This window comes from Phascolarctos cinereus, unplaced genomic scaffold (assembly GCF_003287225.1).
Source record: "Phascolarctos cinereus isolate Bilbo 61053 unplaced genomic scaffold, phaCin_HiC Scaffold_3;HRSCAF=262, whole genome shotgun sequence".
Lineage (NCBI taxonomy): Eukaryota > Metazoa > Chordata > Mammalia > Diprotodontia > Phascolarctidae > Phascolarctos > Phascolarctos cinereus.
This window is the reverse complement of record NW_027555736.1, coordinates 250,143,946-250,170,717: the sequence shown is the minus strand read 5'-3', so window position 1 is coordinate 250,170,717 and position 26,772 is coordinate 250,143,946. Positions and strand designations below refer to the sequence as shown.

Genomic DNA, 26,772 nt, shown 5'->3' with positions numbered 1-26,772 from the left:
GAACCTATTGTATGTATTTGTCAATTATGATTATTCTTTACTGAATTTCCCAAGGGGCACCAGACTGAAGTTCCCAATTTCTATCCAGGAGCATGCCCATCTTGGTAGAGGGCTACAAGGTTAGGTACATAAAGTGGGAGGATGGAGGTTGAACTGGTTTACAATTGGTCTATTGCCAGTGTCCATTTGGCACCACCAGGAATCCATGGTTTAGATTCCTTGTAGATTGGAGTCTGCTTGGGGAAGAGGTTCTGGGCAAATGAGTTGGGAAATAACATTCAGGGAGTGTCTACCTAGCCAACATGCTAGTCTGGGGCCTCTTGCTAGGGGAAAGAGGACAAGTGGGTCTAGGGCTGCCTAGGTAATCTCTGGTCATCAGCTGGCTGGCTCCTCCTTCACCTCCTATGGGATTATAGACCTAGATATTTAAAGCTGTTGATTTTTCCTTCCTCACTCTTATCCTCCCCATTACTTCCTCCCTGCTTGTTCTCCTCCCTAACATTTTTTGTTCTTTATTTATATGACAGAAAAAAACATCTCTGAAAGTAAATGGCCGATATAAAAGATCTTGGCAAAGCACTGTTTTTATTTGCTTGGCTTAAAGTCAGGAACTGAAGATTTCAGCCTTGAGCTTCTTTTCTCTAGCATGACTCCTTTCCTCCCTAGCCCCCAGAGAGCTAAGAAATGAGATCTGAATGTAGATGGACCAAATGGGAACCCAGGAATCCCCTCCATCCCTTTGTGGGAGAGATTATTTTTCCAGTGAAACATTCCCCAGGAGAAAAAGCCTGTACTGTGTGTGTGTGTGTGTGTGTGTGTGTGTGCACACGCACGTAGGCACATGCCCACAACTGCTCTATATTGTTTATCCATCATCAGAGGGCTTCATAGGTCATTCATCCGACCCCTTCCACACCCTATCCCACCCCATCACTCTTATCCCTAGCCCAGGGGTGGGAAACCTGCAGCCTTGAGGCCACATGTGCCCCTCTGGGTCCTCAAGTGCAGCCCTTTGACTGAATCCAAACTTCACAGAACAACAAACCCCAAAGAATTTGTTCTATGAAATTTGGCTTCAGTGAAAGGGCCGCACTCGAGGACCTAGAGGGCCACACGTGTGGCCACTCCTGCTCTAGCCTGCTTCTAGTTCCAGGGCAAGGTCAGACAAGAGCAGTGGACTCTATGATGGCTTATGGAGAAGCAACAGTGCTCATCCTCTGCTGTTCCCTCCTCTTACTCCACTAATCCATTATCAGATCTGATCTACTTGCAAGGAAAGGGAACTTGGTCCTGAAGAATGGAGGAGGGAATGGGAAAAAGACTAGAACTCTCAATATACAGTGGGGCCTCTCAGTGTCTCTATTTTCCCATGTATAAAGTGGGGTTAAAGTTGCTTCATCTCCTGTGTCTTTACAGGGAGACTCATCAATTGTACACAAAAATGTGGTCAAAGTACATTGAGTTTTCAGATGAAAAAAATTATACAGTCAGAGAACTTTAGGGATAGAAGGAGCCTCAGAAATCAATTAGTTATGAAGTCCAGAGCCCAGCTCAGAAGTGGCAGAGCTAAGCCTTAAATCCAATTTTCTGATTTACTGGTAAGTCAAACCTAACATAATTACTGAAACAGACTGAATGATCATTGCCTATCACAGCTCTGAAGCTGTCTTCAGAGACAGGAGACAGGGATTTCCATGGAGCCTAAATGGAGGCATCAGGAAGTTAGAGAAGTCAAGACTACAGAGGGTCACTGAGTTCCAGCATACAGACTAGGCATCCTAGATTTGAGTCCCTACTCTATTGGAGTCCTTGGTGTGACTAGGCAATAGGAGTAGGAAGAGAAGGGTCCCTATTCTTCAGCTTCCCTATCTATAAAATGGGGAGAAGAATATCAATTAATATTTGTGGAGCACTTTCCCGCTTTTCCAAAATCTTTCACATTTTAAAACTTCTAGTCTCAGAACAACTCTGTGAGATAGGTATAGGGTGCATTCACTTATTCATTCATTTATCCAATAAACATTTATTAAGTGACTACTGTGTGTAAGGCACCCTGGTAGATTCTAGGTATGCAGAGACAAAAATGAAACAGATGCTACTAATGTATAATTGTCCCTATATATGAGAGGGGAATCAAGAGAACACCTGATTTGCTGGAATGAGGAAATCTCCCATGGAGCTAGGCTACAGGGAACAACTATGTAACTGAGGAAGAAACCAAGGAACAGAGAAGTGAAATGGTTTATTCAAGGCCACACAGTGTTAGAGGTGAAACTTAAGCTTGGGTCACCAGCTTTACCAAAATTAAGCAACACCAAAGTATTCTAAGATGTCCAGGCTGAAAGTATACTGAACATAAGAAACAATGTACTCAATTGTTCCTCAGCTACCATCATAAATCACTTTAGACCTAAGATTAAGTCCAGTCGGGTAAAGTGGGCATTCTCTCTTACAAAGCTTTGGGTCATGGTCTGGGTTGGGATGGATTTGGAATGCTGGCTTGGCTGTTCCCAACAACTGGCCTCTAATATCTGGCTCTGATTTCTTCCAGAAATAGGATATGGGAGATCATAGTGTAATGGGGACTGGCACATACCCAGGGTGCCTCTAACAGTGTCTCATCATGTGGAGAGCCTGGGGAGAATTGTATGATATGTAATGGAAGTGTCTTGGAAAGTCTTTGGAACATGTCATAAATGTTCTGTAACTGGTTCTGGTTGGCTAACCAGGAGAAGCATTTTTAGTTGGCTGCATAGTTGGAAACAGCGATACCTTCAAAAGGATTTAGTCGCTCCTTGGCTCATTCTCACCAATCATTTTTCTTTCCAGATACCTAGGCCATCTTCTTTTGCCTTCTCTGTTTTTGGTTTGGTGCCATCATTGATGGCATCCAGAAAGTGACAATGATATAAAGGGGAGAGGCCAACATGTGGACCTCTAGAAATACGCCTTTGTCTTTCTGCCTTGACATTATTTTTCACTGTAGATGAAGGGATTGGACATTCCAGCCTTATGAATTTCAAAAGGTCAAGAGAGCCTTATATTCTGGTGTCCACCTTTTGCAGCTGGCTTGGCATCAATGCCTCAAGGAGCAATGAGTAACCTTTGGGAATGACTTTTGGGGCTCAGCAGTAGCAAAGACAAAGATTCATCTGGTACTCATGCCCCATGTGGACTTTGAATTTGGCAGCACCAATACTATGTAGAAACTGTTGTGAGCCTACTCTTCCCAGAGACCAAGTTGGTATAGGGTAATTGGTATAGTTCCTTGAGGTGTGTGTGTGTGTGTGTGTGTGTGTGTGTGTGTGTCTGTGTCTGTGTTTGTGTGTGTGTATGAAAATGTTTACGTATTTGTTATATCTTCAAAGTAAATATCCTCTTTAAGAAGTTACTTGACATTAAATTGTTGAATGAAATTGGAGCACTACTCATTGGCATTTAACATGGAGGGAAACCTAGTTTGTTGGGGCTTGAGCTGCCAGCATCAGAGAGGAAACAGTTCAAATCCCTCAAGTACGCCTAGAACCTTGATGGGGGAGATGTAGCAGGATTGTCTTGGGCAACAGTGAACCACATTACATTTGCTACAATAGGATTCTAGATTTAGAGCTAGAAAGGACCTTAAAGAAACACGAGATAAAAGATCTCAACAGTTTTAAAGACCTGGCCAAGTCTAGACCCCTGGTCTTCCAGGGAATCATCTCAGGGACCCCATTCCTATCTTTTTCTTCCTTATTTTTGGCTTTGTGGGTGTTTGGGGGAGCACAATACAGAACTCCAGTTGTGTGCCAGCCAGGGGCTATAAAGGCTCCATTTCTCAGCAGTCCTGGCAGGCTCACATCTGAGTGGTGAGAGTGTAATTGGATTGACATTGCTGTGTCAGAAGGGACCCTGCACTGTACAAGAAGACTTCAGCCAGTATTAAATAAATCTGCCTATCTCTCTCTTTCCCCCTTGCCCTCTTCTCAAACTGTGCAGGTTTTCAATTTAGCTCACATCCTCAGATGCTGTTCCCACTATCAGATGGTGAAAAAGGAGAGTCACCTTGAAGAAAGAAAGGTGTTGGCTTCCATCTCTTGGTTCCCAAAGCTCTCTCCTCATTTTACTCTTCTACCCCTCCCCCATGTGTTCTTGAAACTTGGGGCCATTCCAAGTCCTGAATGTGCTGGAAAGCATATCCCTGGGCCAGCTGTGAACCTGCTCAGGCTGCCTTGGCAGAGGGTGAATCAGAAACCAACAGATAGCCAGGCAAACAATGTGGGTCTTGTTATGGCTTTGAGAGAGATCACCATCAGTAGAGCACTCTCTCTCTCTCTCTCTCTCTCTCTCTCTCTCTCTCTCTCTCTCTCTCCCTCCCTCTGTCTGTCTGTCTGTCTGTTTTTCTGTTTCTCTCTCCTCTCCTGTCTCTTTTTTCTCCCTCCTCTCTCTCTCTCTCCCTCTTTGTTTTTCTGTCTTTCTATCTCTCTCCTCTGTTGTCTCCTCTCTCCTCTCTCTGTCTCTCCTCTCCTCCCTCCTCCCTGCTCTCCTTCTATCTCTCAGACACACACACACACACACACACAGTGTGCACCATCCACTTCAAAGTTTTTGAGCAATATGAGGGGGAAGAGTGATATAACATGGCCTAGGTGCTCTCATCTAGTCAGTTAGGCTTGTCTAATTTCAAATCACTTCTCTCTTCAACATCCTATTGCTGGGTGGGTGGGTGGGGAGCAGTGGAATGAAGAGTGAAGGGTGTGTGTGTGTGTGTGTGTGTGTGTGTGTGTGTGTGTGTGTGGCAAATGGTGGTGGGGAGGTTGTCACATTTTCCATCAAACAGCCGGGACTCTGTATGGTTGGCACTTTGAGAGGTGAAGGAATCAGTGAGATCCACAACCAGAAAGCCTCCTTAGAATCCAAGAACTAGAAGCCTCCTGAAATGCTGGTTTATGGGAATCAAATGCCCTAAAAATCAACCTGCCAGATTGAAAAAACTAACCAAAATGAGCTTCCCATAGAGCATCGTTACATTTCACATGATTATGACCATTCACAATACTTTTTTATTTTAATTTACTCACATTCTTGCACTCATTTTCTGTGGGACTACAAAACACTTCATAGACCTTGCCCAATACATGTAGGTAAGTGAAGGTAGTGAATGTTATTTTTCTACAAATACTGTTATGTGTTTGTATGGCACTCTCTCATGAGTATCACATTTGATCCTTATACAGCTCTAGAAGGTTGGGCAGTAATTGTTAACCCCATCTTTTAGAAGAGGAAACTGAGGTTCAGAGAGGCTGTCCCGCATCAAGTTATATGACTAATAAATGGCAGAGCCAGTATTAGACTCCAGGTCTTCTGATTCCTAAACCAGTGTTTTCCAGCACCCCACCTTGCCTCTCTGATCTACCTCCTGTATTACAGATGGAGAAATCAAGGCACATAGCCTTGTGCATAGAAGGCTACACTTGGAGTCAGGAAGACCTGAGTTCAAATGCCACCTCGAACTAGCTGTATGGCCCTGAGCAAGTCACTTAAATTCTATCTGCCTCAGTTTTCTCCACTGTAATAGTAGCACTTACCTCCTAGGGTTGTTGCGAGCATAAAATGAGATAATAGTTGTAAAGTGCTTTGCAAACATTTAAAGTGCTATGTAAATAGTATTGTTATTTTATTTTTATAAAATAAGTCTCCTAACTTTCTCTTCCCACAACGAAAGTGTGGTTGTCCACCAAGGACACCTTTGTTCTTGGCTTTCTTTACTACCTCCCTTAGAGATTTCATATCCTCCCATGGCTTTAATTATTAGCTCTTTATGGATAACTCCCAAATTAATCTCTCTAACAATGATTTCTCTCTGTCCTCAAGAATGACATTTCTAAATGCCTGCTGGACATCTGGAGGTTACTCTGGAAACTCATCTTTAGAATTTTTTTTTTTAGGCGATTGGGATTAAGTGACTTCCCCAGGTCACACAGCTAGTAAGTGTCAAGTGTTTGGTCTGAGGTCGCATTTGAACTCAAGTCCTCTTGACTTCAGGGCCGGTGCTCTATCCACTGTGCCACCTAGATGCCCCCAATCTTTAGAATGTTCAAACTGGAATCTTTGAACTAAAACATGCTGCTACCTCAAAATTCCTTATTTCTAATGATGGCAACACTTCTCTCAGTTACGTGAGCTCAAAACCTCAGATATATTGAATTCTTCCCCTTTTCATCACTGCTCCCAGTCCACCATCCAAATCAGTAATTCTGTTGACCATTCCATGATAACATCTTTTGTACCTCTCTTCTCATTACCCACACCGCTGAGACCCTTTTTCAGAAACTCCTGGCCTTTTTCTTAGGAGAAACATTAACTTTGACAGTATTCTTACTGGTTCCTCTGCCATTAATCTCTTTCCTCTCAACTCCCTCCTTCATACAGTTGACAAATTAATCTTATTAATGTTTGACTATGGCATTCTTCTGCTCAAAAACCTGTAATGGCTCCTTATGTCTATAGGATGAAATGTAAACTCCCTTGTCTTGATAGTCAAGGTTCTCCATGATCTGGATCCAATATACCTTATCAATCTATTTCATATCATTCCCCTTGATACATTCTACCTTCAAGCCAATCTAGACTACTAGATCTTCATCCTAGACTACCTGATCTTCAACCTCCCGCCTCTGTATATTTTGTAGGGTTATCTTCCATGCACAGAACATCATATCTACCACATTTCTACTTGTTGGTTGAATTTCTTCTCTTCTTTCACAGACCAGCACAGATGTCACTTTCTACATGAAGCCTTTCCTCATCCCTCTGTCTGAGAGTAATCTACCCCAAATCAAATTTTTCTTATAGCACTTTGCATCTTTCCTTTGTCCCTGTCACATTAGATTCTGAATCATATCTGCTAGAATATCAGTTACATTTTGGGATAGAGATTCTCTGAAACACTTATGGAAAGAAATAGATAAGAATCTCACCTGATGAAAAGATATAGATGAGTTGTGACCTGTACAGGTGAAAAGTATAGTAACATTGGTGACATCATCAACCCATTGAAATATCAGCAAAACATCTCCAACTCCTAGCATAAGACTATATATAGGTATGTAAATGTATGTGTGTATATATGTATGTATATATACACATACATGTATATATTACACATATATAGTATATGTTATGTGTGTGTATACATACATATACATATATATGTATATGTATTTGTTGTTGTCTTTTCAATCATGTCTGACTTATTGTGACCCCATTTGAGGTTTTCTTGGCAAAGATACTGGAGTGGTTTGCCATTTTCCATTTATGATCTGAGTTCAAATCCGACTTCAAACACGTTCTAGCTGTGTGACCCTGGGTAAGTCACTTAACCCTCTTTGCCTCTTTATAGCTGGAGAAGGAAATGGCAAACCTCAGTATCTTTGTCAAGAAAACTCCAAATGATGTCATGAAAACGTGGACATGACTAAAATGATTGAACAACAATGACAAATCAATCAGTCAATCAATCTTAACTCATGCTTATTTAATGGAAGTAGATACTGATCAAACGTACTAAAAGGAAAGAAATATATGTATATGCAATTCAGAACCTGCAAAGTCTATACATGGAAAAAACCAATGTAGGAGCCAAACCACAAGGGTGAAGCAACTAAATCATGGGATCATAGATTTAGCAATGGAAGGGATGTTAGCAGTGGTCCAGTTCAACTGCTTCATTTTGCAGTTTAGGAACCGAGTTACAGAGAGATTAAGAGACTTAAAATCACATAGGCAATAAATGACAGACCTAGAACCTGAACCCAGGTCCTCTGACTCCAAAGCCAGCACGTATTTGATGCTTCTAACTAGGTACAGGAACATAGGGGGAAGGATAATCAGGTAGGTTCCTCTCATATACTCAACAAGATTCTATACTGAAGTATAAAAATTGGAGAACACCAGTTGTTATAAGTTACAATCGCTTATTTGTGTTAATGCGGGGTTTATGGGTGTCTTGTATTAAGCATTTCTTTTGTGTGGAGGAAATGAATAACTGTCCCATTCTTGATTTATGCTAGTTATAACAATAAAAACAGGGTGCAGGGGGTGCTTGCTTTCTCCTTCTCTGCTAAGAGACTCCTCTTAGTCCTAGATTTGAACAGGTGGATCAGGTTCAATCCTAGTTTAGTCTTGCTCCTAAAGAGAAGGGTTAAGCTCTTCTAAGAACCTTCTGGCTCTTTATTCCCACTCAGAGTCCTAGGAGAAAATAACTTAAAAGCCTAGATTTGGCTCATATCTAGGATCTCTCCGATAGCAGAAGTAGTCAATGTAAATCAGATATAGGATAGATATTTTTAATCCACAGAAAAGAAAGGCTAAACACAAGAACCTCATGGGCATGCATTAACAAAGACTTAAACAAGCAGCAGTAATTTATAACTAGTAGTATATTCTAGTAGGAGGTTGAGACTTGAACCCATCAATACATGAAACAGTTTGTAGAGCCACTGAATTATCGTTTTACCTTCACTTTGGTTCTGCACTGTTTAAATGAAATCTTCTCTCTCTGTCCTTCCTTCTCCTCCCTCTCCCTCTCCCCATCCCTCCCCCCAAGCCTGAAGTTTGGATTATTCTTCTGCTAGTGATTATCTTCTCCAAGAAACACGAGAACAGTGCTCCTTCAGGTTTCCTACTGAAGTATGGCCAGAACCAACTGAAAACCCAAGATCTCCCAACCTCTTGAACTTAAAAAGTTTGCTCCAAAGCCAGAAATGTTCATCTCAGGATTACTACCCAGTCACTTACACTTAGGAAAGATATAAAAAGCAGAAGAGGCAGCTAGGGTTTTGAGATCCAGTCTCAGGCTGGTCTAAGGCAAGATATGTGCTGAAGCTGCCATATAGTCATGGCCACCATACTGCCGGAGTGAGGGAAGGAAGAGGCTAGAACAGTTTTAACACTCAGCAAATGAGAGAGAGAGAGAGAGAGAGAGAGAGAGAGAGAGAGAGAGAGAGAGAGAGAGAGAGAGAGTAATTTCATTCATTTTAAGATTCACTGAGTGGGCTGTTCCTCTTGGCTTAGTGCCCAATCTTCTCTGATTTAGCTTTGATGGGGCCTCTTCTGCTACTTTCAACCACCATGAGGTGAGGAACCAAGAGACTATCTGGGTCCTAGATTCTAGGGTTTGCTAATCATCTCAAAGTGAAAAACCTTTCATCATTGAATCATGTTTCTCCAGAAATGGCCAGGGCTCAGCAGTCCATGAGATGTGCTCTGGCCAGAGAATCCCAACTTTCTGTTTACCAGCTCCCTCCCTCCCCCACCTGCCCCATTAAGCAAGTATGGTGGACAACTTGTGCAAATACATAGAGAAGGAAGCTGTAGCATTGTGTGTAAGGAAAAGTAAGAACACCATTGGGAAATGATATACAATAAGCCTGGGAAAATAGGCTACAGTCAGGTTGTGAAAAGCTTTGAATACCAAGTGTATTTATTTATTGATTATTTATAAATATATTATCTTTTAATCCTACAAGCAATAGGGAACCATTGAACCTTTTTGAGCAGGGAAGAAGTATGGTCAGACCTATCACTTTGGCAGCTGTGAGAAGGATGGTTTGGAGAAGGGACAAACTTGAGACAAGAAGACCATTTGAGAGGCCATGGTGAAAGTAGAGAAGAGAGGTGATGGGGGCGAGAACTTGGGTGGTGGTCCTGGGAATGGAAAGAGGGATCAGATATGAGAGGTGTTGAAAAGGTAAAGTTGACAAGACTCAGCAACTGGATATGTATGTGTGTGTGTGTGTGTGTGTGTGTGTGTGTGTGTGTGTGTGTGTTGCGGGAGGGAGAATGAGGAATAGAGTATAACACCAAGGTTGTAAACTAGAAGTGTGACTAGAAAAATGATTGTGCCCTTGTCAGAAAGCGTAAAGATAATGAATTAGGTATTGGATATACTGACTTTGATAGTCCTACAGGACATCCATTTGGAAATGTCCATTGACTCTGCAAAACTTGAACTTGGGAGAAAGACCTGAGCTGTATATAGAGATCTGGAAGTCATCTTTGTAGACACAACTGAACCCATAAGAGTCAATTTAATTTCCAAGTAAAAGAGCATAGAGAAAGCAGAGGGGCCTAAGCAGAGACTTGAAGTACACTCAGGGATGTGTTGCAATTATTTAACAACTGGGTCTTCAGGGGAAAAAAAGTAGGCTTGACACACTTGTAAGTTTAATCTATATTATTAACATTTTCTCAATCACTTTCTTAAGTCTAGACCAGGGTTTGTCAAACCCATGGGTCAAATCCAGCTTAACCACTCGTTTTTGTATTGCAGTGAGCAATGTTTTTGTCATTTTAAATAAAGCTGTATTTTAAAATGTAAAGAATATTCTTAGCTCAGGGTCTTATAAAAACAGGCAATGGGCCAGACTTGGCCAGAGGCAGTTGTTTGCTGAACACTGTTGTAGACAAAAAACGATAAATTAAACCCTGATTTGTAGAACATTGAAAATTTAATAATCAGCTTTCACAAGCTGGTAAGAGCTGGCTCCAGCACACCCTGGATATACCTATAGTTAGGGGGTGGGATATAGATGATATTCTAGCTAAGGGAACTGAGGAGCAGTCAGACAGGTCTTGAAGATTCAAGGAGAGAAGAGTATCATGAAAATCCAGATAAGAGAGAGAATGGGGATGATTTCTGGCTTAATCTGCTAGAGGAAATAGGAGATATGGGATTAAAGGTACAAGTAGAGGGATTGATCTTGGTAAGGAGAAGGGTTGCTTCTTCAGAGACTGCATATATAAAAGAAATGGGAGCAGATTTCAATGTATACAGAGGACAGCAGTAAAAATGATTAGAGGTTTGGAAAACAGGATCAATGAGAAATGGCAAAAAAGAATTGGAAACTACTTAAACTTAAACTCAGTCAGAAAGCTGACTGAGATAGAACCCAATAGCTTTTCCCTAATAAATAGGAAATAAATGGCTAATTTATGGGTTAAAATAAATGGTTAAATAAATATTTATCACAAGGGAGGGAAATGACCAGCTGCTCATCTTTGGTAAGGCACAGAAAGAAGAAACAGGGAGAGATTTAGCTTAAATTACTGAAGGAACTTTCCGACAGGGCATTTATCATAGGAATAAGTGTCAGAAAGCTTGAGAAAAGGATTTTTAGGAATAGAAGGGATATACACTTGCCAAAAATGAGTGAAGCTTGGGTGAGATAACATAGAGAAATGAGATATGGAAAATAGCACTGTATTTGGAGTCATCAGACCTGTGTTCAATGCCAGGTCTTATTTCTAATTACCTTCGTGACCTTGGGTAAGTCACTCTTTACCTCTTAGGGTCTCAGTTTCCTCATCTGTAAAATAATTGATTTGAACAAAATTATCTCTAAGGTCCTTTTGAGCTCGAAAGTTTATGGATCCTATGATCCATTTGACCTTTGGATATTTCTAATCATTTGTTTCACAAATTCTAATGAAATATTTGCTGGAAATATAATGGGGTAAACTTCCTCTACCCCTAAGTACAAGGTCCTGAAATGAGCAGGCTGGGATCCCATGAACCAGTCCTATAACCATGAGAGGAAGGGGGAGGCCTAAGTTCTTTCCAAATTGTTCACTTGCTTCCCTGATTTCCACTCTCAAATAATGTGAAAGCCATTCCTATCACCGAGTACTTTCCTTTGAACTAGGAGAAAAGAAAGTAGAGGGGAGCTTGGAGAGAGAGGGGGAAGGAGGTGGAAGGCAGTAAAAAATAGGTGAGAAAGAAGGAGAAAAGAAAGCAAGAGAGGGAAAAAAACAGGAGGCTGGAAAGCCATAAGGAAAATGTCGTGGCTGGATGGCGAGACCTGAGCATCTGGAAAACAGACTTGGGGGTTATATTTAGCCTGCAATGACTTGCAATAATCTGTGTGAGGGAGGGGAAGAAAAAGAGTGAAATATGGAGTTGGCATCACTTCGGGGAGGGAATGAGTTATAAGAAAGGAACGGCTTGATAGGGAGAAGTAACAAATGAAAAAAAAAACCAAAACCAACAGCTCTTGCCCTGTTCTTTTAAGGGAGTCTGGACAGAAAGCTGAACAGAACAAATTGAGATATTTACAAAGAAGTCAAAGATAATGTTCTGTTCCATATACACTCTGGGAACCTTCCCTCAAAGAATGTCAGCATCATTCCTGGACATGCCAGTTGGGGCCTTGACAGTGACTCCACGTGTGTTTCCTGGATGATCTGAGAAAATCTCACAGTAGAAGAAGCCTAACAGCGGGGATTCTGGGCAGGGATACTGACCTAGGCTAGCAATGCTCTGTAAAATTTTAAAGTATGTATACATTGCTGTATCCTTTCTCCAGCTAGGTTAAAAATAGAAGATTAGTTCAAAGGGAGTCAACTTTTTGAAAGGACACTGCCAAACAAAGACTGAAAAGCAAACACAGTAAAACCTCCTTAAGCTTATGTTGGTTTTATTCAAAATAGCATGTAATTCAAAGCAACTGTGATTCCCCAGACTAGATGCCCTTTTGTCCTTTAATAAAAACACTAGATAGTCCAAGTACATCCATAGTGAAGTCTCGACAATCTGGAACCTTCAGGGAATGAGTTGTTCTGGGCAGCTGAGTTTTCCAGATAGTTGAGGGTCTTGAGACCCTCAACTAATTGAGACTAAGCAGTAAACTCTTTTTTTTAAGTATGCCCATTTTGGGTGGAAATCTTTCTTTCCCTTTGAAACTATCCCCAATTTATCCTAGTTGTTTATGCATTCTCTTCTCCAGTAGAACACGAACTCTTTGAAGGCAGGTACCATGTTTTTGCATTTCTTTTGAATTACCAGGGCTAAGCACTGGCACATAGTAGGCACCTTAATATCTAATAGTAATAGTTATGCTTGTCACCAGACAAATATATTACATACTTATTTTCATTCTTAAGAATAATCAAAACCTTTTCTTGATTACTCCATATTATTAGGATAAACATCAGTTATTGTACCCCAAAGTTCACATAGTTCTGTTTCCCCTCTACTAAGTGGCCTCAGCTTCCTGGGCTTTTTGAGTTCTTGTGTCTGCTTTTTATAGTTTTTCTATCTCCTCACTTGATGTCATGCTGTCTGTCTGTTTTGATTATCATCAATGTGTTTGACTCTAGCAGCACTTTTCCCATTTCCAGTTCTCTATAGGCTTGAAATCAGATCATCAAGCTTTTTAGAGATTAAAATTGGCTCCAAATGAGAACCAAAGGGGCTCTTCCATAAATATAGCATTTGAGATTTAGTGAATAGAGTTTGTGACCACTAGTTTGCATCCTTCCAGATTTTTTCTATGTTTTGTGTTCCTAAGAGGATAATTTAATTTGAAGTCTATGTCTTCAGGCTTCTGTATTTTTTTTATTCACGTTGTGGTGTAAATTAGATAGAGTGAGATGGTTTGCCAATTCAGGTCACAAGTGTTGTTTTGTACACTGAAATAAGATGGTATTGTCCAGAGAGCAGACTGAATATGGGGAAAGAAATCCAGAAGTATCAAAGCAGATATGAGAAAGGTATTAGTTCAAGAAGTCATTAAGAAACTGGCCATTGCAACTTAGAGACTCAGGGTGTCTGGTTCAGGGATGCAACTGATAATAATAATTGATCACATTTCTGTGGTGTTTTAAGGTTTACAAAATCTTTTATGTATATTATTTGTTTATACTATTTCCATATATTTATTTATTATTAACATGTACATTATTTACATATGTCTTATTTGCCTAACGATATCTAACATTGATGTAGTGCTTTAAGATTTGTAAAAGACTTTATGTATTATTTCATTTGATCCTCCCAACAGCCTGCAAGGTAGATTATCCTTACAGATAAGGAAACTGAGTTTGAAAGAGTTTAAGTGATGGTGCCCAGGGTCACACAGCTAAGTGTCTAAGGTAGGATTTGAATTCAGATCTCCCTAACTCCAAGTCTAGAGCTCTCTCTACTGTTTCATCCAGCTGCCTAAGCTATTTCCTATAACCCTAAGGCTTAGATGCTTTCGTTATTTCCATCCTTTAAGTAACAGAGAGCTGGTCATATAGCTAATAAGTGAGGTGGGACTTGAACCTGTCTTCCTGATTGCAAGTATAATGCTCAAATGTACCCAGAAAATGGCCATCTGGGATTTTTAATTAATCGTCCAAGCTGAACAGCTATAGTTTGAAGACTTTGCTGTGATTTTTGTATCTTCAATCTGAAATGAAACACTCTTCTGGTTAATTAGACATGTATAATATTTTCACTTAGCAAATGACCACAAAGAAAGCCAGTCTTTCACTTGATTAATGGGGGGAAATCAGGTTAGAGTGAAGCAGTGCCCACTTCCTCTCCTCCTTTTTTCTCATAAATCTCCCTTCCCTCCTTTCCTCTTTCCCTCTCCCCTTTCTCTCTGTCACTCCCTCCCTCCCTTTCCCTTTCTCTCTCTCCCTCTCTCTCTCCCTGTCTCTCCCTTTCTCTCTGTCTCTTTCCTCTCTCTCTCTGTCTCTGCCTCTCCCTCCTTCTCCCTTTCTCTGTCTGTCTGTCTCTCTCTCTGTCTCTCTCTCTCTGTCTCTCTCTGTCTCTCTCTCTCTCTCTCTCTGTCTCTCTCTCTCTCTCTCTCTCTCAGTGTAGATGTAATTTCATTGGTATATGGAACTGCCACTGAGGAAATGCCCTTTATTCATGCAGATCATCAATTGTCCTGAAGCTTTGAGAGCTGCCCTGGGGGTCTTGGAAGTTAACCAACTTGTCCAAAATCACAGGGTCTGAACTTAGGCTGTTCTGACTCCAAGTATCAACTACTCCAAGCCGACTCTTGAAAAAGTTTCATATACTAATACAATATTAAGTCTGGAAGTGACCTCCAGAAGTAATTTACTCCAGCTTCAAAGACTGCACTTTGCCTTCAGTCATTTGTCAACAACTCCAACCCTGGAAAGATCTTCCTTATTTTTAAACCCAAATTCCTTTTGCTTATTTTGTTCTTATTCTGTTCTTGATGTCGGTGAAATTCACTTTGTACTCGGTAAAATAAAATCTCAATGAATGGGAGGTTATTAGGACTTTCAATGTTTTGTCTGTAGTCTAAAGAATAATGATTTGTCATAAAGGATGAGAAAAAACATCTCTTTCTCTTCATTGTGAAAGTGGGAGACTATGGTGTGGAATATGTAAAAGACTGTTGATGTGTTTCTTAGGTTCACTAAACATTCCCCCCCCCCCCATATTTGTTACAAGGAGTAGGGAAAGGGGAAGGCTATATTCAGAAATGAAGGTAATCTAAAAACAAAAGATACAGTTTTTAAAAAATCCCTTATAAAATCAGGATGGATGACCCCCAAAGATTCCTTTTAACTTTAACATTTTATGATCTAGTCCAAGAGTGGGGAACCTGTGGCCTTGAGGCCCCCTGTGGCCCTCTAGGTCCTCAAGTGCGGCCCTTTGAATCCAAACTTCACAGAACAAATCCCCTTAATAAAAGGATTTGTTCTGTAAAACTGGACTCAGTCAAAAGGCCACACCCAAGGACCTAGAAGGCCACATGTAGCCTCAAGGCCTCAGGTTCCTCACCCCTGATCTAGTCTATGATCCAAGACCTATTTTCCATTCTTTTAATTAAGTCAACAAGTCAAGTCAGCAAGCATTTATTAAATACATACTGTGTGCCAGGCCTTGTATAAAGAAAGGAAAATCTCCTTCGTGCCACCCTGCCAAAAAAAAAAATCCAGTCCCTGTTCTCAAAGAGATTACTGTCATTGTTCTCCTCTGTCACCTGTCCCTTTATTGCACAGATTTCTGTATTCAAGTGTACTCAATTAGCCAGTGTTGATCTTGATCCTTCTATTTTAGTAATGGTCTTCTGGAGTTCCTGTGGCAAAAGGATTCATCACTCCATAGCCAACCTGGTGATGAGTCCTTCTACTTTACCTAGTTGGCTTTTAAATAATAATCACATGGCTCCATCTATTATTGGAGCCTATACCAAAGTCTTTCTAGCTTCATAGACTCAGTCCATCAGACAACTAGCATTTAGGTGTCTACTGTGTGCTTATTGTATGCCAGAAAGACAATGCTTCAAAGACATACCCTTTTGAGAATGCAGGGTCAATGCTCTGATGATGTTATCAGAATTTGACTTTAGTGGAGATCCCTCTTCAAGATTTCCACATTCTTCCTGCTCTGGACCTTAATTGATCCTAGGAGTCAATAGTCAATAAACATTTATTAAGTACCTACTATGTGCCAGTCACTGTGCTAAGTGCTGGGGATACAAATACAAAAAAGGAGCTTACAACTTAATGAGGGAAGACAACACACAAAAGAAAGCTGAAAAGTGGGGAGTAGAAGAAGAGAAGGCCTTTAGTGCAGAAGCATGGTAGAGAAGCCAAAGAAGTCCAAAATGAGCGTAGCTGAATGGAAAATAAGGAGATATCAGTCTTATTCCCCTATTTAAATGGAGGAGTTTATGGCTTCACCCTCTAATCAGAGGAGCAGAGGCTAGTGATGGGGTGTAAGTAACAAGGTTGATTGGATTTTGCAAGATAATGAGATTTCCCAAAGTAGGATATCTACTCATTATACATTTGCTTATAAATACTAACACAGAATCAATATTTCAGAATCAAATGGAACTCAGAAGCCATCTAGTCTAATTCATACCTGACCAAGAATTCTCTCAACGACATCTTCCTCAAGTAGTCATCCAGCCTTCACTTGAAGACATGAAGGGAGGAAGATCCTACCTCCTTCTAAGGTAAATGTATTTGATTTGTGGCCCCAGTCCCAAAACCCATTGGAATGGAACTCTCTCCTTATTAGTGGAGATGAATGCCCTGTACTGCAAGAGGGGCAGGGTTGAGTTAGAGAGAGAGAGAGAGACAGAGAGAGAGACAGAGAGACAGAGACAGAGAGACAGAGACAGAGAGACAGAGAAAGAGAGAGAAAGAGAAGAGAGAGAAAAAGAGAGAGAAAGAGAAAGAGAAAGAAAGAGAGAGAAAGAGAGAGGAGAGAGAAAGAGAGACAGAGAGAGAGAGAGAGAAGAGAGAGAAGAGAGAGAGAGAAGAGAGAGAGAGAGAGAAGGAGAGAGAGAGAGAAAGAGAGAGAGAAAGAGAAAGAGAGAGAGAGAGAAGAGAGAGCAAGAGAGAGAAGAGAGAAAGAAAGAGAGAGAAGAGAGAGAGAAAGAGAGAAGAGAGAGAGAAGAGAGAGAGAAAGAGAGAGAGAGAAGAGAGAGCGAGAGAGAGAGGAGAGAGAGAAGAAAGAGAGAAAAAGAGAGAGAGTGAAGAGAGAGAGAAAGAGAAAGAGAAAGAGAGAAAGAGAGAGAGAAGAGAGACAGAGAGAGAGAGAGAGACAGAGAGAGAGAGAGAGACAGAGAGAGAGACAGAGAGAGAGAGAGAGAGAGAGAGAGAGAGAGAGAGAGAGAGAGGTCTTTAAACTTTGGGATTCCTCAAAATTTAATTCTTCAGATTCTTCAAGCATCAAGTCACTTCAGGCAGCTCCCAGTTTCAAGAAGGAAGATGGAAGAGACCAACTCTACATATTGTTGAAGGAAAAGACTCTGGGAAGATATGAGAACAGCCAGCGGTCTCTATCATGTCACTATTTCAGCTAACTCCAGTAGAGATTTCAGCAGTTTCCCTTTGAGTGAGGTCTGTAACATTTTCTTGGTTGAGCTGAGTTATCTCTCTCTCAATGGGAGGGCTTCTTCACTCAACATTGTCTGGTATATATTCTCCTAGGCATGCCTTTTCTGATTCCTGTTTTATTACAATTTGGATAAATTTGAATAAATGCATATTCACTATGTGTTTTCCTTGTGGAAGCGATATTTGTGGGAAAGAGGTCAAGCCTTAGATATAAAGCTTAAGGTCCTCTTTCCCCCCAATAATGATACAGTTATCAGAAGTTATTGAATATCTAAAAGAGCACATACATATAATTGTGGCCTGGTACTCCCTCTCTCTGAGGATAGCTAGATAGTAACCTCCAGCTCCAAACTCCTACTTTCCCTCCTGGCAGGAATGAAAGTCTCCCTTGGAGAAAAGTTGGGGGATAAGAGGCTAGAGGTGTCTATTCTGCCTTTTTTTGTGCCAAACAACGACACCTCATCTCCTGCCATGCTACAGGCGTGAGAGAGAGAGAGAGAGAGAGAGACAGAGAGAGACAGAGAAAGAGACAGATTCTGCCTCTCTGCTATGTCTATCCTTTGCTTCTCATTCTGTTCTCTGGGGTTAAGTAGAACCATAGCAAAAGTGCTTCCCTATGAAAACTCAAAACACTTGAAGATCACCTTTAATTTGTCTCTTCTTCAGAATGAGCATCCCCATTTCCTCCAACCAGTTCCTATGTTATCTAATCTTGAGGTCCTTCACCATCCTGGTTGCCCTCCTCAGCAGGCTCTTCAGCTTATCAATCTTCTTTCTAAAAAGGGACACCCAGAGTTGAAATATTTTCAGTGTAGTCTGACCAGGACTGAGTGTAGTAGAGCCATCATCTCCTTCATCCTGGACACCACGCCTTTCAAAGAAACATAAATGACATTAGTTTTTTTGGCATCCCAGTAACAATGTTGACTCATATTGAGATTGTAGTCCCTTAATAGTCCCAAATCTTTTAAAGAAGAACTACTGTCTAGTGACTTCTCTCTCATTTTCTAATGAGGAAGTTCATTTATTGAACACAAGTAAAAATGTTATGTTTATCCTAATTATGTTTAATATGTACCCTGACTTTGTCATGTAATGTGGTAGCTATAAAGCCTAGTTTTGTGTCATCCACAAAACTGATAAACATGCTTTTATGCAAGTGATTCATAAAATTCTTAAATAACATAGACCCTTTGGACAGAGACTCCTTTAAATGTTTACATCAACCCATTAATGATTACTTTGGGGGTCTGGTCATTCAACTAGTTCTGTATCCAGCTAACTGTACCATTGTCTAGCCCAGCTCTCTTTATTTTGAGCACAAGGGTAGTATGGGGAACTTTGTCTATTAGCATGAGAGACTCTATTGCCTAAGGACTTCATAATTTTATATGAAGAAATAGCAATCACATTTAAGGTACAATTAGGGATAGCGCTTAGAACTAATCAAATATACATATGCATAGAGGAAATTTATCTTATCTTGGAGGTAACAATTTTAAAGCCACTCAAAGATCTTCTTTCCTTCCTTCCTTCCTTCCATCCATCCTTTCAGACTTCCTTCCTTCCTTCATCCTTCCTTTATTCGTTCCATCCTTGCTTCCTTCCCTCCTTCTCTTAAAGCACTAGATAAATGTTATCTATTATTGTTGCTATGTAAATAGAATATAGATAAAGTTGGAAGGGACCTTGTATGTCACCTAGTCTAATTCCTCATTTTATAGAGGAGGAAACTAAGGACTGAGAGAGTAAATGACTTGTCCACAGTTCCATAACTAGTAAATTTCAGAGCTTGGATTTGACTCCAGATCTTTGATTACAGGTTGATTCCTTTCCCCACTGCATCACTGCCTCCTTGGTTCCTTTAGAACCTCAATTCCTAAGATTTACAGAGTCCTGCAAATCTAAGCTTAACTATAAATGAAAAAAGATTGGTGTTCAATAGGCATTTAATAAATGCTTTGTGAATTGAATAATTAATCTTAGTGGTGGCAAAAGGGCATGGGGGAAAAAAGTGAGAATACTAGTGAAGAATTCCCAAAGAAGAGGGAGCAAAAAAGAACCATTTTCTAAACCCTGTTAGCCTAACCAGAATTCTTCCTCAAGACTTTCAGTGTCCAGTCATCTTCAATGCAATTCTCTAGTAATAGGGACAAACAGAAATGATTGTGTCATCCCAGTAAGGCTCTTGTCCTTCATCACAGAGGTATGACTCATGGCCAACTCCATATGAAATGGCCTTTAATGACAAAAATCCATACCTTGTAATTTCATCAAATGAGTTGGGTACATTCCATTGATCGGGCTTTGCAAACCCTCACCAATCCCTTGTGATATATTATTGGGTGTTATCCCCATTTTTGAAGATGAGGAAAATGAGGCCCAGAGAAATTGAGACTTGTTTATGGTTATACTACAAGTATATATCTCAGAGATGGGATTTGAATCCAAATCTTCCTGGCTCCAAGTCTAATGAGTAGCTCCTGCTCTTCTCCCTTCATGAGGATAAGAGTGTGAAATATTCACAACTGGCTCATTCATTCCCCATTTCCCAAAGTGCTCGGAGGATTTGTTCCATTATTATCTCTCCTTCCCACCTTGTTCATCCCTTTTAAACTGAAGGCCTAACTATTGCACAGGGTCTGGGATGGCTGGAAAATAGCTGGCCCCAAAGTTAAGTTTGAGATACCAGTCATTCAAAAATAAGGATTTACTAAGTACCCATTTTGTGCCAGGCACTGTGAATATGCTGGAGCAACACATACAATACATTAAACAGATGGAAACTGCTAGGTCACACGACCAACAAGATGGGGGACTAGACATTTTCTCTGATCCTTGTGATCTATCAAACTTCTCCAAAGCAGAAATTATGCATCAATAATAAAGCAACATTAGCTGTCTCCATGGTCTAGAATGTCAGGAAACCAAAAGAAGGTTAAAAAAAACACTCAATGAATTAACACCTAATTAATGCTAAATAAATCCCCTCCCCTACTACTCATAACACTCCCATCTGACCCATGGACTTGCACCAAAAAAGAATCCCACACCCTCATCCCCCCTCCTTTCAGTGCCATGAGATCCAAGCTCCAAACAAAATAAATCAGTCCAGGATGTAATAGTACCAGCTTGGCAATATCCTATACTGCTGAGTCAGAGAACTGAGAAAAAGAGAGAATGAGATAAGATACTATGTGATGGGCTATGTAGTAACCTACTAAACCTGAAGGAAAGAGTCCAGCATCTAGTTAAGGCCAATTCTATCTCCTTCCCAAAAGTCACTTGGGACCTTAGCTGATGAACTGAATTGTCCGGTGTGGGAGCAGTCTGAAATGTTTTAAGATCCAAAATCCAGGGAAACCACCATTAGAGGAGAGGGAGTAAAAAAATGAGCACTAGGGGGAAATAAAAGAGAAAAAAAGAATGAAATTATTGAAGATTTCACGAGGAAGAAAATTCAAAGACTTGGAGCATAAGCAGATAAATTAATAGGGAAATATTAACAGCAGAAGGAAATATGACCTCCAGGTCTGATAAACAAATCCAGGCATCTATGAATGAATCGAGCAAAACAAAGGAAAGCAATTCCTGAAACATGTGATGTTTCAGAATACTCTGTGGCTTTAGAAGAGAACAGGAAACTACAACATATTGTTCCTGAGTTGTTTAAAAGATAGATGAGAATTGTGAGGGCAGGACTTATGGCCTGCACTGCAGAAATAATAGGTCCTTCAGAAGGATATAATAAGTAAAAAAATCTGGACACTATAATGCAAGAAATAATATAAGAAAACCTCCCAGAACTTCTGAACATGGAAAATAACAAGCCAGTTAAAAGAATGTCATTTTGACTATCATAAATACCTAAATTCAACTACAAAGAATATGAAAGAAGATGCTAGCTGCATGAAAAGAAAGAACTGATAAATAGAAGTATGTATAGAAAGATTTTACATATCTATCTATCTATCTATCTATCTATCTATCTATCTATCTATCTATTTGTGTCTAATGGTAGCCATTTCTAGGGTGGAGGAGGAGGAGAGAGGGATGAAAAAAAGAAATTTACATGATGATTTTATTATATATTTAAAAAGAATAGTAAGTTGTACATAATAGATTTGTGGTTTCATGTGCAATCATAGTTTTAAAATTATACTATGTTGTGGAAATACTTGTTTTATTCCATCAATTAAAAAAAAACAACAAGTTTACTGGTGGTCATTAGTTATTTGCAGTCATATGTCAATTTTGTTTGCTTGCCTCCTTACCTGCCAATATCAGCTGAAAGAAAAATAAAAACAATGCCTTGAACAGGAGAAAGAAAGAAAGGATGAAAGAAAAAGAAGGAAGGAAGGAAGGAAGGATCTATAAATTGCTTTGGGGTGTGGGGGAGAGGGGAGGAAACAACCCAAGGCTGCAAACTCCAACAAACATAGTGGTTAAATTTAAGAATTCAAGTAAGAAACAATAATCAACCAGGAAAAAAGACCTTCAAAAACAAAGGAAAGAGAATTTGAATAACACAAGACTATTCTGTATCCACCAGAAAACACAGGAGGGAATGGAATAATGTGTTCCAAATGCCAATGGAATCTGCCTACAAATGGGAGCATAAAAATGAAAAAAAGATGGACATCTAATACTAAAGAGGTGTTTGAAACATTCTTGAAAGAAAATCAGACTGAAATGATCATTTGGTTTTGAACACCATACACAATAGAAATGCAGGAGAGGTAAACAAGTGCAGAAGCCAAGGACGATAACAGACAACAACAACAATAACAACAGAATAATAGCGTGAGATTTGTTTCTAAATATATGCAAGGAGAGAGAAGTGAAGGCAGAAATCAGGTAGAGATGATGGTGGAGAGGCAGGCCTGGGGTATTATGGACTAAATCCTGCAACATCCCACCTTACAGGAGAATCAATGTTTTTTGAAGGACTAAATAGAAAATGACAGAGTACATGGAGGACAGAAAAATAAGTGGAGAGTAGAGAGGAGTGTATGATGTGCCCTGGTCAAGTTGAGAGCTAAAAATGAGGGAAGGTGGTTTTGTGGTTTCTCAGGAAGAAAAGAGCCCTTCAGGGGAGTGATTGAAGAGTGAGGGGAAGTACTGAAGAAGGAAGAAAAGAGGGAGGTCTTGTTTTGGTGGTGGGAGAGAGTTCCACTATTGAATGCTCTTATAAGTGAAGAGAGATGTTCTCTGAAGGATCTTGTACTGGGTGTTGTCTGTGGTGATTTGGTGCCTGAAAAGATCACTTGTCCTGGGGAGAATTATTACCTGGGGAGTTGGAAGGCATGGAGCCAGGAGGAGATTTTGAAGCAAATGGGGAAAGAAAGTGACCAGCAGGAGGGTATAGGTTAGTGATAGGCTGCATAATTGGGAATATGGTGGGATGAGTCCTGCCATGGGACATTCTCTTCTTCATCACCTGCAGGAATTGGTATTTTTCTGTTAGGGAGGCATAATGGAAAAGGAGAATCTACAGGGAAAGCTCTACCATGCAATGGCAGAAACTGTTTAGAGGGAAGAACCCAGAACGAGTACCTTGGAATATCTGATTTCCTGAAGAATACAGAGAATATAGAGAGACTAAATAAGTATAGAGGCCATGAAACAGAGAATGAAGGTCTAGAGTAGACAGAAAGGGAGAGTGTGTGAGAGAGAAATCCTCTCTGGAGAGGAGTACAAGAGAATGAAGTCTAAAAAATCAATGAACAGAACTAATTGAAAGGAAGGGGTGGGGGGAATCTACTTGATTGTGAGGGGTAAAAGAGGGAACAAGAAGAAAGAAAAATGAACTGATAAGCAGAACTCCAAAGGGAAAGATATAACAAATGGGGAGGGGGATCAGGGGTGAGGAGAGGATAGGTAGTGGGAGTAGGGTCACCTTAAAGAAATATTAGGGGCAGCTAGGTGGGGCAGTGGATAGAGTGCCCATCCTGGAGTCAGGAAGATGAGTCTTCTGAGTTCAAATCTGGCCTCAGACACTTACTAGCTGTGTGACCCTAGCCAAGTCACTTAACCCTGTTTGCCTTATTTTCTCATCTCTAAAATGAGCTGGAAAAGGAAATAGCAAAGCATTTTAATATCTTTGGCAAGAAAACCCCAAATGGGATCATGAAGAGTTAGACATGACTTAAAAATGACTAAACAACAACTACAAAAGAAGATTGAGCTGAAGAAATATAGTACTACTTTTACAGTGGAAGAGGGAAAAAAAATCACAATTCGAAAAACACCCTCAATATTAAAGAAAATAAAGGAAAATATAAGCCTAATTCTCATAACTTCATTTTTAAATACAATTTTATTTTCAGTTCTAAATTTGCTCCCTTCCCTCCTCTTCCCCAATTTATTTAAAAGGCAAGAAATACAAAACTCATTACAAATGTGAAGTCACACAAAACAAATTTCTGCATTATCTGTGTTCTTAAAAAATGGAAAGAAGAAAAAGAGAAAAAATTCTTCAATCTGCTCTCTGAGTCCACTAGTTCCCTATCTGGAAGTGAATAAGATTTTTCATAAAGAGTCCTTTGGATTTATGGTGAAATAGTGTGTTGATTAGAATTACTAAATCTTTCAGTTTATTATCTTTACAATATTGCTGTTACTTTGTAAAATGTTCCCCTGGCTCATTTCACTTTGCATCAGTTCATATAAGTCTTCCCAGGTCTATCTGAAACATTTTTTATTCTCATAGTTTTAACTGTGAATGGATCAAACAATCCAATAAAATGAAAAAGGGTGATAGTTTGCATAAGAAAACAAAAACCTATAATCAGTTGCTTACAAGAAAAATATTTAAAAAATAAAGATACACAGAATAAATTTAGAGAATAGAAAAAATTTTACCATGTATTAAATAAATCCCCAAAAGCAGGAGTTGTAATCATGCTGTCTGGAAGACAACATTCAAGAAGTGAAAAGGGAGAAGCAAGGAAACAATATTATGATGAAGGGAACAACAAATCAACATCAGTAACAAACTTATATAACCTAAAATCCTTCCAGGATTTTATATTTGAGCTAATGGGCCAATCTATTTCTGGCTTGGGTCAAGTGGATTGTTTTATTGCTTGGGATTCTCGCCAGACTCATCTGCTACTGCGTACAACAGGCTACTACTGATTAAAAGTTCTGGCCCTCTGATGGATCTTCTGACCTTTTGAAGCTCACAGGGTCATAACCCGGTCAGTCTCATCTTTGTCTGAGCCCTGATTCACAGTCACCCATTGCATAAGTTAGATATGAGTTTACATATGCATTAAATATTCATTATATATTTTATATATATATGTGAAAATATAATGCTCACGCATAGAAAACTAAGTAGTCAAACTTAAGGTAGTTTGGGAGGAAGGTCACTATCAAATGATCAAAATAAAAGGATCGATAAAGGCTTCATGTACAAGGAGGTACTTGATTTACATCTTGAAGGGAGATAGGGATTCTATAGGGCACAGATGGGGAGAAAAGGGCATTCTGGGCAGGCGAGAACACCAGGACAAAGGACAAAGAGATGAGAGATGGAATGTCATGTGTGAGGAAGAGAGAGGAGGCCAGTTTGTCTGGATTGAAGAGTGTGGAAGGGGGAATAATGCACAACTGGACTAGAAAGATAAATGGAGGCAAAATTATTGGGGACAGATGATATACACAGAGGAATTTATATTTGATCTGAGCAGCAATAGAAAGTCATTGGAGTTGGTTGAGGACACTGAGACCCAGGGATGTTAATCAAGATCATACCAGCCAGGATTTGAATTCAGGTTCAAGCTTTGACTGCAGAGCCAGCACAATCTCCATTCCACCCTGAACTGGCAAAGTGTTTTACCCAATATCATGTGAATGGATGGGAGCAAATGGCTTCTTTTCACTTTCCTCTTCTGAACTCTTCTTTCACAACTGGTCCCCTCCCTTCTTCACAAGACAATATTGGGGCTAGCTTTGACTTCTTTGTCCCCTTTAACATTCCCCTCAAACAAACCCTGTTCTCTTAAAAAATCTTCCCATCCCCTTGGCTTCTGGGTCTTTTCTACTATCAGAGGAACAGAGGTTACTGTCACAGTAGGGAGGAAACTTGAAGACTATCTAGGTCAGCTCCTTTATTTTACAGATGGGGAAAATGAGAACTATAGAGAGGTCAGGCAACAGCCATTTATTAAATGAGTATTATGTTTGGGGCAGTGTGCTAAGCAAAGGGGAGAAAGAAAGAGAGAAAAAGAAGGAAGGAAGGAAGGAAGGAGGGAAGGAAGGAAGGAGGCAAGGAGGGAAGGAAGGAGGGAAGGAGGGAAGGAAGGAGGGAAGGAGGGAAGGAAGGAAGGAAGGAGGGAAGAAAGACAAAATACAATCTTTGCCCTCAAAGTACTCAGGTTGGAATAGAGATTTCCATAAATGGATAAGCTTTAAACTGCATTAATTTCCCTCTCTGCCACCCCCTCCCTCCCCCCAGCCATTTAACATTCACCAAGTGAGACAGACCAATAATGAATGCAAAGATTGAGTATTTTTTGAATGGAGAGTACAATCCAGGTACAATTTGTTCTGTATGACACCAGAAACATTCTGAGCGAGTAACAAAATGCTAAAACAAGCAAGCAAACAAACAAACAAAAAAAACCCTCCTACTTCTCTACACCTTTATCAAGCATTGGTTCTCCATTTCTGCCTCTGAGATACTTTTTTACGTCTTGCATCCTGTCTTGCCTCCCCAGTTGGCCTCTTTCTTCACTCTCTCATATCTCTCCTCACTCATCAATCCAAAGGTGGCTGACAGAATAATCTACCCACCTTTGGGCTGTCACCACATTTCTTCACTTTTCAAGTCCCCACCCTGTCTCCCCTATGCTGTGAGAATCGAAACTACATTTGTCTTCACTTTCAAATACCGCCATCCCTCTACCTATAGTCTTAAACCCTTTGTTTTCCTCTCTCCCACTGGTCTCTTTCTACTGGCACACCTACTGATCATTCCCCAATTCCGACTCTGTTTAAGCCATCTTCCTTGAACTGTTTCTCCTGTGGCCAGAGCTATAACTCATAATTTTGGCTCCTGGGACAAACTTCAGAAAATGCACCAGGGGCAAGCATTGTGAAAAGGATCCTTAGATTTACTTTTATAAA

The 26,772-nt window shown here is 40.2% G+C and overlaps 1 long non-coding RNA gene across 1 annotated transcript in view; it reads left to right on the top strand.

Moving 5' to 3' along the window:
• The window catches only part of LOC144456367 (uncharacterized), a 37,050-nt gene extending 19,253 nt beyond the window's left edge, over window positions 1-17,797 (top strand). Inside the window, exons 2-3 of the long non-coding RNA XR_013485470.1 lie at window positions 16,615-16,748; window positions 17,458-17,797. This is a non-coding gene — a long non-coding RNA (uncharacterized LOC144456367). The remainder of the gene's footprint in view (window positions 1-16,614; window positions 16,749-17,457) is intronic.
• Window positions 17,798-26,772: the final 8,975 nt, after the last annotated feature.